The sequence below is a fragment of the Cupressus sempervirens genome, chromosome 5 (genome assembly GCF_028749045.1).
Source record: "Cupressus sempervirens isolate cs-2001-9-10 chromosome 5, ASM2874904v1, whole genome shotgun sequence".
NCBI lineage: Eukaryota > Viridiplantae > Streptophyta > Pinopsida > Cupressales > Cupressaceae > Cupressus > Cupressus sempervirens.
The window spans coordinates 43518410-43531970 of record NC_143122.1 but is presented as its reverse complement, the minus strand read 5'-3'; positions in this window follow the sequence as shown (position 1 = coordinate 43531970).

Here is a 13561-nt window from a genome sequence, read left to right as displayed (position 1 = left end):
GCTGAGGTGAATCAAACATTGTAGAGGTCTATGATTGGAAAATTACAATATATAGTACATAGTAGACATGATATTATATTATCTATAAGGATAGTTATAAGATTCTCTACTAATCATAGGGAGAATCATTTGATGGCTGTAAAGAGAATAATGAGATATTTGAAAGGAATAGAGGAATATGGTCTATATTATAAGAAAAATGAAAAATTTGAATTAAGAGCCTATACTAATGTTGATTGGGCTAAAAACATTGATGAAAAAAAGAGCACCAGTGGAGGAGCATTTTTCTTAGATAAAAAGTTGGGAACATGTACTAGCAAGAAACAAAACTACACTTCACAATCTACTACTAAAGTTGAATATGTTGGTGCTACTATAAATTGTACAAACATTGTATGGGTCAATCAACTACTCAAAGGTATGAAGGAAGAGATCACTAAACCAATGACACTTTGTTATAATAATACAAGTGCAATAAATATATCAGAGAATCCTATGGTGCACACGAACACTAAGCACATTGCAATCAAGTATCATTACTGGAGAGAATTAGTTCAAGATAAAGAGTTGAAGATGGAATATGTTAACACAAAAGAGAAAATTGTTGATATCTTCACAAAAGCACTACCTAAGGATGCTCATGAGTATCTAAGAGTTAAATTAGGGGTGATACCCCTATCAAAGGCTATATAAGTAACAAAAGGAGTGCCCTACATCAAACAAACTGATTGCCATATGTCACAAATTGATGTAGTGGATCTTACTTTAGGAGCTTCCTAAGATAATCAAAGAGCTAAAACTTCAAATTAGTCACAAGCAAGGTAACATAGGAGAAATTGAAGAGGTTCATATCTACATATTAAGATGACAAGTCTTTAGCATTGTTGTCAAAGAGGGAGAAATATAAAAGATAAATTGATCCTAAAGGGAGAATTATGAATGAAGAGGGAGAAATCCTAACACATAGTATGATGGAGAAAATGTCAAATGCTGAGAAAGATAGTGTATCTACTGATAACATCTACCTAGTAAGAGAAAAATACTATAGAAGGGAGTTATGAAGTAATTCAGAGTTAGTTATAAGGATGACACAAAAGAATTGTGTAACCTATTCAGAATATGAAAGTTGTTGATAGAGGGAGTGATTTCAATACAAGGATTATTTTCTTTTTGTTATTTTGTTGGACTTACTATTCTAACTAAGTTAGTTCGATTGATCAGTTTGGTTTTCCATCAATGCCAAAGAGGAGATTATTGAAAATAGATTGATTCATATGTTTCAATCATTATTTTTTTACTAATGTAAAATGTACTTTTTACTAGTAAGACAATTTCTTATATGATTTAAGTACTATCACTTGTTTGATTGATGAAGTGGATTTGATCAAACAGATGCAACAAAGGAACCTAGAGGAAAGGTTTAGTTATGATATACAAAGGAGTACAAGAATCAACAAAGATAGTGATATCATTGTGTTTTTATAATATACTTAATGGTGAAAAGGTTGGTTACACTAAGCAAGTTCAAAAGAAAAAGTTTAACAAATTTTTTTCTACCAAGCTTGATTGAATGGATAATAGGTATCGAGAAAAGTTAGTGTAAGCCAAGTAGAAAATCAGTTAGAGTTGAGTAAAAGTTCATTTTAGTGTATGTTGAGCAAAAAGTGGATGATTAGTAAAGTTTAGTTGATGTCAAGCACCAGTAAACTTTAGTTCATGCCAAGTGATTTTTCAAAGGATGTCGAGCAATGTAGTATGTGTCAGGCATCAAAAACAAGTTTATGTCAAGTGTCAACATTATTATAAAGATCATTAATTTGATGGATCTAAGCCAACAAGTTTATTTTCTTGGATTATATGAAACAGGTGAAAGATAAGATTGATGAGCTCATGGTGCAAAATTAATGGTAAATTGGTTTAAGGAGAATACAAAGAGGATTGAAGGAGAAGTTTCTAGAAGTGATATGGAATAAGGGGTAGATTCATTGAATCCTACCTAATTTTTCCTAATCCTAAATTGGACAATGGAGAATGAATGAGAAAAGATCTTAATTCTATATTTATAAGGATGGTTGGGTAGAAGCAAGGGTTATCATGTGTGAGAACCTAAGGAAGATAAGAACTCAAAAATATTTCTTCATCAAGTGACCTATGTAAAGAGTTTGCATTGGCATGTTAGGCAAGAAGGCTTAAGGCTATGAATTTTTGAAGGGTGAACAAGCTATCAGAGCTCAAATGTGTGAAAGCTAAGTAGAATGGACGACTAAAATAAAGATTTCTAATCTACAAATAGATTTTTAATTTGTTATTAGACCAAACACTTACCATTACTCTCTAATAATTGTATTAGTCTAGGGTAAATCTTTTGGATTATGGCTGACCTAACATTTATTCATAAATCCTTTAACTAGGTGACATTCCAAGTGAATGGTCCAAAGTCCTATAACAAGGCTTACTCCTAATAGGGTGATTGAAATCCTTTAATAGGGTCACATTTAACATTATGTATTGTAACATTTAATAAGGTTTCCCTTTTATAGGGTATCACTTTAGAAGAGTGAAAAATAGTAGCATGTTATTGGTGGTTTTTCCCAAATTAGGTTTCCATGTAAATCATTGTGTCAAATGTGCATGTTTACATTTTTGCAAATTGATTTGATAGTAACCTAAAAGTTTTAAGTGAATGAATAATCTTGTGGATGCATGCATGATAATAAATGTTTAATGGGTTCATTAAGCTGTAGAAAGTTTTATTTATACATCTGGACCTTGAATAATTGATTAACCCCCCCACACCCCTCCCCCCCTCTCAGTTATGCTAAAGAATTCCAACAAGATACATTTATAATAATTAAAATATGTACTAAATAATGAAGGGAAAATGATATACTCATTGATATACATAAGACAAAATGTGGACTAAAATATGTATATAATATTTCTTCAACTACCTCATAGATGTAATGGAGAGGTAATTTTGGATGTTATAATGGCTTGTGATTTAGGAATATAAAAAGAATTTTTGATATTAGTGGGTCATATTAGTAAAGAGGAAGTCAGAAAGTTGTGACATTAGTATAGTATTAAAATTTATTAAAAGTAATTTATTTTATTAAGGGGTAGTGATGAGTTTCAAAACTATGTGAATTAAATTGGGAGGTTCAATATTAAGAAATTTTATTAGGTTGTAATGTTGAGTTGTTTTGCAAGATGATTAATGGTAGAAATCCTTTTAAACTCCTCTCTTGAAAAGTTAATCTAGGATAGACTCCAAGGTTTAGGGCAATCTTGTGGCCTACTAGAATGCACTCATTTGAAGATAAATTTATTTATTCATAAGGAGGCCTTTGTTGGTTTGAAGAATTTAGATAAGGTATATAATCTTCTTACTATCTCAAAAGAATAAAACACACAAAAAAATTTTAAAAAATTGTATTTTTCTATTTGTGATTAATGCAATCTAACAATGCAACTATATAAATTCCTAATTTAACCAAGAGGTTAATAAAATAAAATAACAAAGATAGGGTAACAAGAAGTCTAAGAAAATAACACAAAAGTAAAATCTTGGCAGACATAAGCCATGGAAATGACGTGTCTATGAGTTAAGCCTTTGAAAAGATTGGTCAATAACCAATGAAAATAGGAAAAACACATCTTAATTCCACTAACAGAATCATCAATGGAAATTCAATAACCATAAGATGTTTCACTTTTTTTCAAATCATAAGGCCACAAAAAGTGCATTCATGCAAGATGAAAAGCTATGCAAGAACAATATGGTGATCTCTTCCTAAACTAAGTATGTTAGTGGAATTTTTAGACCTATATTAAAAACAAGAATTAAAGGATTTCACAACCAGAACAACACAATAAAACTATTGGCTCAATACATTTCATAAAAATACATTCACAAAATATAACACACTTATGAAAGAATCATTACACTCCAAATATGAGCACCAATAGCATATATTATTGTATCAAAATAATGGTAGCCTACAATACATATTACATTCATGAATTTATAAGAAATTTTCTCCTCAATTTGTGTTGATATTAAGAGATATCTTTATGCAAACATATGTTTCTAAATTAATAAAACAAATTTATTTATATACAAACTAACTCTCTAACTGGTGCTTAGTAGGACTCCATACATATTTACATCATTTAATGTATCCATGAGCCTTTACATGTCTTAAAACAAAGAAAGTAGGAGAAAATAAGAAGAAGATAGCCTTTAGATGGTGTAGGAGTGTCTGGAAGTGCCAGAAATAGAAGCTCCATGTTTCATGGTGTTTTAGGAGTTAAACTATTTCCAAAATGTATTTTCGATGCATGGAAATCCCTAAATTTGGAATTGGCAATTAACTATTGGTCCACCTCTGAATTCTTCAAAATATTTTAGCACACCTCTAAAAAAGTGCACCTCAAAAGTAGCACACCTACACACTTGGCACACCTGTGCACCTAGCATACTTGTGTACCTTGGAAGCATGTTCAAAAAAAAGGAAAATTTTGCCAACTGTCAAAACCATAATTTTGTCTTCTAGGTTTTGTTCCCCTTTATACTAGAGCTATGTTTGAGTATTTTCCATTGAATTTCTTAATGATATCAATAACTTGAGTTGCATCTGGAAACTCTAAGGCTTCATACTTATCCATCACGTTTAGCCTATAATTGCCCACCTTGATGTGAATCTCTGCAAAATCTCTAATTTTAACATACAACACTAATAATGGTTCCTCCATTTTAAATGCTTATCTAATGTCATAATTATTAGAAGCTTCTTCAAAAGTTTTCTAAAATTTCTCAACTACTACCTCTATAGCTATCAAATTTTCCCTCAAATCATCTTCAAAAATCTATAAACACACATCACTATAATGCTTCTCTGCCTCCAAAATTTTCTCTTGGGTTTGATCCTTGAGCTTATGAATCTCCATGTCTAATGTTTCCATTACTTTATTGCCATCCACAATCTTCTCTATCCAATCATCAATCTTATCTAAATCTTCTATTATATACACATCTATTAACATCTAATACCTTTGGCCTTTAATTATGTATATTTCTTGTGTGTCCTTGCCCCAAGTATGTACTTTGTCCATCGAACCAAAATCATGATTCAAAATGGCAACTAGCCTATCCACATTATCATACATATGGTGTAACTACTTAAGATTTCCCTATATAATCTATACACCTTTCTCTTCAAAAATTTCTTGCCATTGCTGACAAGCTTGCAAAAGTGGATCTAGCTAACAATCAGAATCTAAAGGACCAACAACTTCATTAAGATACCCTTTTAAGATCTCATTTTGTCTCCAAAGTGTTATGAATTCTTCCCCATCCTATTCTAAGTGCCTAAACACTTATTTGCTTCCTATTATCACCATCAACTTAGTCATTTCCAATGTAGGTTTCCCAAGCATGACCTCCTTGATTTGATAGTCTCTTGGAGTCAATTCTTCAACATCTAGATGTGGAGGAGGGATAGCCATGTGAGAAAATAAGTCTTGGTTCTAATCACTCATAATGAAGGCTAATACCCATGCATCCTTTGGTGGTGACTCAAGTTTCCTAAGAACTTCAATCAATTCCATCCTATCCTCTTCCTCACTAGTGAATTGTTGCCTCTTTTTTCTTAAAACTTCTTTCCTCAACCATCTTGGAACATGCTCTATCAAGAATTTTCCTTTTGAATATGAAGGAATTTTCTTTGTTATGCTCCTCCCTTTATCCCTCCTCTCAGGAGTCTTCTCCTTCTATGAAAGATCCACACTGGGAGCCTCTATATCCATGGAGTCCATAGTTCTCACCTCTGTGTATTGGGAAGTTTGCAAAGGTTGCTCACTTATTTACCCTTCTTCTAAAACTTCATCAGTGGATACTTTTTGTGACTCTTCCCCTTGTTCTACTTGAACTTTCTCTTCTTCAGTGTTTGGAGGAAAAGGGCTAGCCAATCCCTTATCTACACAAAATGTACCATGAATAGGAAATGGTGGAGTTGCTTTAGGTCCTTATGGCTTAGGTGGAAATTAAAACTAATCATCCGATTGAGGTTGATTAGTCAGAGTGTCTCTTATTTTTTCTCCCACCAATTTAGTATCGACTGGCATAAAATATAAATCTGAGATCTGAAAGACATCAATCCCTTAGCCCTCCTCCTTATCTATCAATTTTTATAGCTCATATTTTGATGTAGTAGACTGAGTAGATTACTAAAGAATGGATGGTGGTTTAACTATGGAGCTTCTTCACCATTCTTACTCTATAGTTCTTGCAATATGAGTCATCTAGTTCAAAGGAAGGTTATCCTCTTCATCCTCTTCTTCTTCTCCTTTTCGGATAACTTCTAGGATTGATAGGAAAGGAATCACTCTCCAAATCACCTTTTGTCTCCTCTTGATCGAAGTCTTAATCTTTCATCTTTTAATAGAAGATTGGGAGGGTTGTAGCTCTTGTTGATATGGAGAAACCTCTTTTAATTCCATCTTAGCTCCTCCTTTCTATTCCTCTATTGGTGGCACTTGAGGAATGTCCAAGGTCTATATAGCTTCAACATTCTCCAACCCTTGTACATTATCTTCCCTTGGCTATGGAGGTGCTTGAGTTTCTTCCTCTTCTAGCTTGGCTTGTTGAGTACAAGTCCTCTTCCTATTGCATTTTCCCTTTTGATCCCTATAATATCCAACTTCTCTATCAAGTTGGTGCACTATTTCTAGCCTCACTAGGGACTGGGCTATAAAGGTAGACACTATCACCTTAGCTCCTCAACCTCTAGCTAGGTGTGCTCGAGTGTGGAAGACCACCACTCGAGGAATTGGATCCAACTTGAAAGGTATTTTAATGCAATTCTTTGTCAATTTGGTGACATGCCTAGCCCTACGATGGATTTCTAAGTTTTCCTCTTTGCCAATCTTGACATTCATGATAGCTCAATCACAATTATTAGGCCCCATAAGACTTTTTCATGCATGTGTACCCAACTATTTGTTTGAGGTCTGGAAGGTGTTTAATGTTTCTAACACCTTACATTTAATATTTTTATGTATTCCATGAATATAAATTTCCATTCTGAGTCATTTGGTGAAGTTTTGTTTTGAGCAATGATCAAATCTACAATTTTGCCTTTGTTAAACAATGATAGGAGGCTTTGTTTGCAATTGAATATCTTGGTCTCAATAATGTTTCATGACTCACCACTTTGGGAGTGTTTAGTGTCCATACCATAGAACTTATCTTTTAGATTTTAAGTCATTTTCAATCTATTTGACTAGGTTTTGAATCCCTCAAAGTTGGTCATTTATTGTTGTCATGCAGATGCAATTTGTTTTGAATTCTAAGAAGCCCTATTTGACTTGTTATAACTTTGACCCAGTTGACCAAAATGAGAAAATTTACTTTTCATACTATTCTAAAGGTAAGAGAATTTCTAGGTTTCAATTTTGAGCTTATGATGAATCCATTTGATTAGTTTTCAAAGACAATTTCAAATGCAATTTGTAAAGTTTTATTACTGTCAATAATTGTAGATTGGTTAGAACCCTTGTTCAGGATATCATAAATTAAAATCTGTGATAGGTGAGATCAAATGGATTGTACCACAATATTCTACTTTAAAAATACTTTAAGTGTATTGGTTTGAAAGTTTTGACAAATCCATCTACACACTTTCCTACGTCCATTCCATTTGCAAAATTTGCTTTTCTACCATTGTTTCCACTTTACAAATTTTGAGTAGCCTAATTTTACTGCTTGCCATTTGCGCCTAGTTATTCATCATGAGCCCTAATCTTGGATTTTATTTTTCCTCATGATAATAAATCAATGCCCTAGTTTTCATCTACCAAAGTGTCAATTTTCCTTGTTTTCAAAGCCAAATCTAAACATATTTTGTGGTTTTGTAACATGTTTCCTTGCATGAAAATCTGAGTGGGTGACTTCAATAGTTGATATCTTTTGACTGAGAATTCATCATGAGACAAGATTTGATAGGGTAAGATTATGAAGAACAAAGAATTGATGTGTTTGGTTTCAGAGCTCAATAAGGTATTTTAGTCAATTTTTTAGGCTAGTTAAAAGACCCTTTGGCATGAAATTAATAGTTTACAAAAGGTTTAAAATTGAGTTAAATTTGAATTGCTTAGAAGAGAAATTTGAATGTGTTCGGTGTCAGGTGATTAATGTATTTATTTGATAGTTTAGTTGTTTGAAAACAATATTTTTTATAGCCAGACCCACTTTGGGGCCTGATTAATTTTATTAGATTAAAAATTTGTACTTCTTGGAAGGAGTGAGCTACTTCAAATCAGAAATTAGGTAAAATTTGAGATGAATTTTTCAATCTCAATCACTTTAATGGTAATAACTAGAAACACAAATCACAAATTCACAATTAAGAAAATGATCAGCCTTGAATATAGGAACTCGATTGAAAAGAGTTCAAGGTGGTGTTTTTCTAACCCAACATCAGAGAAATTTTAGAGGAACAAGGAAGCCTTTATTGCTTTTAAAGAAGCATTAAAATTCAGGAACAATATTAGTTGGCAATTGTGGGAGAACTATAGTCAAGTAGCCATTAATATTGGCTTTGGAAGTAATAAAAATGGGCTTAAACTTGACTAATAACAAACTTATTGATATAGACATTCTCTCAAAGTTGGTGGATGAAATATAATCTACAAATGTATTCGGTCCATGTTTGGGTACTTCTACCAATCATCCTGAGGAAATTTTCAATGTAGCAATCATTTGAATGAGATTCAGTCAAACAAAACAACTAATTGCTATACTAAAAATAAGAAAAATGATACCACTAGCATTGGGTCAACTGATAAGGAGAATTATGGTAGCATCAAGTATTCTTTTGAAGAAGAGAAAATGGTGGATTTGATTAGAAAAATACTATAGTAGATAGTATGATGTGGAGGAGGTTGTGTGGTGTTACAAATCTTCTACACCATGACAAAGGGAAGTGATGGGGACACAACCCAAGAATAGAATGGACACAACAGAAAAGGGGAAATTATATTAACTGAGAAAATAAGCTAGTACAAACAATATAGAGAAAATAAATTTCAAAACATGCCCTAAGGGCTTACAATAGCATAAATCTGGAGATAATTTTTCCTGTCAGTACCTCCTCTCAAACTCCACTCTGAATTGCCTTTTACAATGCCAGGAATCCCCTTAAATAGACCCCAAAGGGTTAAGGACTAGAAATACATTCTAGAAGGTGCTAGTAGGCATCCACCAACCAAATAGAAGGCTCCAGAAGCTAGAAGTCGGCGCAAATCTAGAAGAATCTAGAAATCGTAACCGAACTTTTGGGAGGCATAACTTTTGAACCGTAGCTCCGATTGATGAACCATTTACATTTTTGGAAAGCTCTCAAAGTGATCTATAGCCCTATGGATGAGCTTTGCTCCTCCCCCTTTTTTGGCCCTTTTTGAGGTCATTTAATGCCCCTAACCTAACTTTGAAGCATTCTTAGGAGGTCTCCAAAACCTAAAAAATTGCAATAACTTTCAAACCGTGGGGCCTTTTGACCTGATTCTTTTTTTGAAATGCTCTAAATCACAATTACATTCATCTGGCCAATTTACACCTTCTAGTTTACCAAAATGATGGCCCAGTTACATACTCCTATTTTTTTAGGAATTACTATCACACTGATAGTGGAACTGTGAGAGTTGGAACCTTTATTTGACCCAAATGGGTATCCAAAAGTGAAAACACATGAAATAGAAACTAAGTCTAAGTACATTTTTCTGGGTGACATAGGATTGCCATTATACCTCTGGATGCTCCTGGATCAGACACCCAGGGTAGATTGAAAAGTGACCCTGTCACTTTATGAATGGTAGAGGAAATCCCAAATGGGAAACCTCAGCTCCTAAAATCCAAGTTGAGTCCTCGATCATTCATCCTTTCCATTTGACCAAATACTCTTCATATTGCCTGTTTCTAGTACTCCTACCCACACGATGATCTAGAATGTCTTCTATCTCCTCCTTCTTAGAAGCAAGAATTGGACATGGCTCTAACACCAACTCCTTATCTGCACCATCATCATGATACTCTATTAAATCTGCAATGTTGAAAATAGGAGAAATGTGAATACCATCTAGCAGCTCCACCTCATATGCATTTCCTGAGTCATGTTTCTTCAAAATTTTGCAGGGGCCAAATTTCTTCATTTTCAACTTGTTGTAAGTATCAACTGGAAATCTTTCTTTTCGTAAGTGCACCATGACTAGATCCCCTACTTGGAATTCCTTATGTCTTCTCCTTTGATCAACCTTAACTTTAATCTCTTGATTCATTTTGGTAATGTGTTCCTAAACCTCCTCATGTAGACACTTGATATGTTTAGAAAATTCTTCCACTTCAGCACTTGTCCTCTCCCCTTGCTCTATCTTCCTCAATTCTGGTGCAGTCCTTGGGCTATTACCATATACAATTTGGAATGGTGATTTTCCAATACTCCTATTTATAGAGTTATTGTAAGAAAACTCTACTTGTGGTAGAATCAAATCCCATCCCTTGGGCTTATCCCCAACTAAACATCTCAGCAAATTTCCCAGACTTCTGTTTACCACTTCTGTTTGGCCATCAGTCTACGGGTGATGTGTGGAACTAAATTTTAGGTCTATTCTCAACTTCTTCCACAATGTCCTCCAAAAATACCCCACAAATTTAGTATCTCTATTAGAAACTATACTCCTTGGGAGACCATGTAGTCTTACCACCTCTCTGAAGAACAAGTCTGCAATATGGATAACATCATGAGTTTTGTGGCATGGAATGAAATGTGCCATTTTGGAGAACCTATCAACCAACACAAATACTGAGTCATTACCCCGTTGTGTTCTTGGAAATCCAAGAACAAAATCCATACTTATGTCCTCCCATGGCCTTAATGGAATAGGAAATGGCTGATATAGGCCAGTATTATGACTAAACCCCTTGGCAACTTGACAAACCTAGCAACTCTGTACAAACTTCTTCACATCCTGTGAAATTTGAGGCCAAAAATAATATTCTCTAAGAATGGAAATGGTCTTATCTTGACCAAAATGTCCTACCATCCCTCCACTGTGTTTCTCCTTAATTAGATTTTCCCTCATGGAACTCGTTGGAATGCACAATTGACTACCTTTGAACAACATGCCATCCTAAATCAAATAGTCTAACCACTTGGTTCTATCTACAGCAATAGATTCTTTACAATCTTTCCATGCTTCAGCAAAATCAGGATCCTCAAGGTACAAATTCTTGAGTTCATTAAACCCAACTACTTCAACCTGCATTACTATAAGCAACAACTGTCTCCTACTTAGTGCATCTGCAACCCTGTTAGATTTTCCACTTCTATGCTTCAACACAAATGTATAACTCTGCAAGAACTCTACCCACTTCATATGCCTCTGATTCAATTTACCTTGGCTATTTAGGTACTGTAATGCCTAATGATCAGTATACAAACCAAATTCTTTTGGCAATAAATAATGCTTCCATTTCTTTAAGGCCTGAACTATTGCATAGAACTCTTGATCATAAACAGAATACTTCTTCTTTGCATCATTCAATTTTTCACTAAAATATGCAATAGGCTTACCTTATTGGCTTAATACAACCCCAATAGCCCTACCACTGGCATCACAATCTACCTGGAAAACTTTTCTAAAATATGGAAGTGCCAACATAGGTTATTCTATTACCTTCTTCTTCAGAAATTCAAAACTTCTCACAGCTGCTGCAGTCCATTTGAACTCTTTTCTATCCCCTCTTATTGTATCAGTTAGGGTTGCACATATGCCACTAAAATTCTTAATAAACTTCCTATAAAAACTAACAAGACCATGAAATGATCTTACCTTAGTAGCAGACCTTGGAGTAGGCCATTCCAAGATGGCTTTTACCTTCTCTGGATCCATTTTGAGACCTTCGGGTGATATAACAAACCCCAAATAGACTAACTCCCTTTTTGCAAAGATACACTTCTTCAGATTAATTAAAAATTTCTCTTCCCTTAGCCTTTCAAGGATACTACGAATATGTAGTAGATGTTCTTCCAAAGTATTGCTGAAAATTAAAATATCATCCAAATAGACGATAACAAATTTTCCCAAGAACTTCTTAAGTACCTCATTCATGAGCCGCATGAAGGTGTTTGGGGTGTTCGTCAATCCAAAGGGCATGCCTAACCACTCATAAAGAACCTCCTTGGTCTTGAAGGCTATTTTCCACTCATCTCCTTCTCGAATGCATATCTGATGATAGCCACTCTTGAGATCTATCTTTGTGAAGTACTGAGCTCCACTCAAGCAGTCCATAAGATCATCCATCCTTGGCAAAGGAAACTGGTACTTGATGGTTATCCTATTTATAGCTTGAGAATCTATACACATCCTCCACTCTCCATCCTTCTTTGGTGCGAGTAATACAGGTACTACACATGGACTCAGGCTCTCTCGAATCAAGCCATTCCTCAATAGCTCCTGAACCTGTCTATTTAGCTCCTTTGTTTCAGCAGGAGTCAACCTATGAGTAGCCTTGTTAGGTAAACTAGCTCCAGGAATTAGATCTATCTGATGACTGATTTTCCTTACTAGTGGCAATCCATCTGGAACATTATCAGAGATAATATCTCCAAATTCCCCTAGTAAATTTGAAACTTCAAGTGGTATTTCACTACTACCTTCTTTATCTTTCCTAGGAATCAAAGCATCGCCATCTAAAAACTTCCTTTCATCAACAAGACAAATCCTAGCACTACTACATACCTTTTCACCTTCCTTTTTCATGGGCTTCAATTTGTGGCAAAATCCATCCTTTGTCAGAGAGTATGTGTTTGCATGTCCATCATGTACTGCATGTTTATCAAACTGCCATGGTCTACCCAACAATAGATGGCAAACATCCATCGAAATAACATCACAGAGAACTTCATCATGGTAACTCCCAATTTTGAATTTCACTAAACATTGTTCACTTACTAGGACCTTATGATCATCTTTTACCCAAGCAATCCGATAGGGCTAGGGATGTTTCTCCCTCTTGAGCTTCAGCTTAGAGACCATCTCTTCTGATACCAAGTTATCAGTGCTACCACCATCAATGATCACGTCACAACATTTATCCTCACAATTGCATCTGGTACGAAAAAAACTCCTCTATTGTCCTAGTTCAATCTCACCACTTAGTAGGACTCTTTCATTTACCAAGGTCTCTCCTCTTTCTGCATCCTCTAAATGTGATGATTGTGCATCCTCATCCACATGAGCAACCCTAGCTTGGCCCTCAGCTCTCCTATCTATCCTTCCTTGTCGTTGAGGGCATTCAAAGGCACGATGACCTTCTTCATTGCAATGGAAATAGGTACCACAGAAGCCTCCTCTTCCTCTCTGATTTCCAAAGTCTTGATCATGGGATCGGTTGAAACCCTCATTCCTTTGGTTCCTGCTAGTACCCACGTCTTCATTTTTCTTTTGGGTTTCATTACGGCCTCCAGATGATATACCACTTCCCCTTCCTCCTTGACTGCTC